Consider the following 2,034-nt stretch of genomic DNA (forward strand, 5'->3'; position numbering starts at 1 on the left):
ATTTTTTTTCTAAAAAAAAATCTGAAACAAATATAGCAAAGGTTAATATTTGTTGGAGCCTAAGTATCTACTATACTTTTCCTCTTCTTTGAAAAATGTCACTTTAAGAAACAACAACAAAAGTCAGAAGATGAAAAATATGTACTACAGAAGCACAGAAGAAAGCGTTAACTTTTGGCTAAGAGAAAATGGGATTTCTGAAATGGATGATGCTTTAGATCTTGAATAGTACATAGAATTTCAGCAGCCAGACAAGAGAAAGGTCATATCAAGCACAGGCAATGTTTGGAGTAGAGAAATAATTGCAACGGTATTTAAAGGATGCAGAGGAACCATTAGAAACATATTCAGGAAAATGCTGCTTAAGAGAAATTTTCTGAAATTTAGCAATAAGGGGGTAATAAGGAAGAAAGAATCAGGACAAAGTCAAATGTTGATGAAGTGTAAAACAGAAGGGTAACTGAAAACTATCCATTGGATTTGAACTGATGAAAAAAGAATCTCAGTGCAATATAATTTGAATTACAAGTGTAATAGGAAAGGCAAATGGCAGCAGACATCTTAGACCTGCTTTAGGAGCGCTTACTGGAGAAGAAAGAATTATATAGAAAAGTAACTTAGCTCAGCTGATTAGATATGTTTTTAAGCATATAGAATACTTGAGTATATTTCCAGTCTGAGGAAAATAATCAGAAGAAACAACTATGAGGACCTAGAGGAGATGCGCAATCTTACTATCCCACGATGACAACAGAACGGAACTGGTGGTGATACAGACAGATGGTCAGATGGAAAGAAAAAAATTGAAAGGTTTGTTGTAGAGGACCTAAATCTTTGCAGGAAAGTGAAAAGAAAAAAAGAGCAGAGAGTGTTTCCAACTTGAAGAAGGTAGAAATAGTTTGGAAAGTATGCTACAGGGAATGAAGTTAGGCATTGCGCACCTATGTTCTTGCTGTGGGGCCAGAGTTCATTCCATCCTCGTGCAGTTCCTTACCAGTTTATGGCAATCTGCATTGCATTATATTGTGCCTCTTTGTTTACCTATGTTCCTTTCTAAAATGTTCACCTACATGTGCTGGGAACATAATATATACTTAATAAATATTTCTCAAATGAATAAGGAAAGCATTGAATTAATCAATTCAAAAATTATATTAGAATTCTCTGCCTCTGATCCATACTCTGACACCAGGGAAAAGCTGTATAAATTTAAAGTTAAATAGAAACTTTGTGGAAAAATTATTAGAAATGGATAAGAACCTGGGCAGATGTACTGGTAGCATTTTCTTTTCTAAGAGGGAGGCCATGTGACATTGTATTTCAGAGTGTAACCCTAAAAGATAGACTATGTCACCACCTAACAACAGAGTGATCTTGGGCAAGTACCTCTCCTCTTTATAAGAAGGGACAGGCTTGTCATGAGGACAGTTAGTTTCCCATAGTCAGTGCTCAGGAACTCTTAGCCATTTTACTATTATTTGAAATAATTTTATTCCCTTAAGCTCCGACCAACAGATGCCGTTTGAAATCATTGAGGACTTAGAAGGTCACAGTCCAGCTTGAGGTGTATCTTTGTTGTGTAAAGGTAGTAAGTATTATGTTTTATCACTGAGTAGTTACTTAGAAAGCTCTCTATATTTTAAAATTAAATTTATATGTATATTCAGATAGTGACATGGATTAGAACTAAATCCCATCATTGTCTCAATAAGCTTTGCCATGCTGCTTTTTAAAGAGCTTATATGATGTATAGGATACCCTTTTGTGAAAGTTTAAGTGCAAATTTAGGCAAAAATAAAAAATAAAAAGAAAGAAAAGAAACATTAAAATAAAACTACAATGGTTAACTAAAAATAACCTAGGAAACTAAATTGAATATATACTAAATGGATGTATCAGGTTCAGCAAAATTAAATTTTAAAGCTGTGGTTTACATAAAAAAATTGATTTTTATAACAAATCTATGAAAAAAATAAGAACTCAGGCTTACAGGAAAAAAATCAGTGAGAAAATGGTGCAATATGACAGAAGGAC

Source organism: Pteropus vampyrus, unplaced genomic scaffold, assembly GCF_000151845.1.
Source record: "Pteropus vampyrus isolate Shadow unplaced genomic scaffold, Pvam_2.0 Scaffold3, whole genome shotgun sequence".
NCBI classification, from domain to species: domain Eukaryota; kingdom Metazoa; phylum Chordata; class Mammalia; order Chiroptera; family Pteropodidae; genus Pteropus; species Pteropus vampyrus.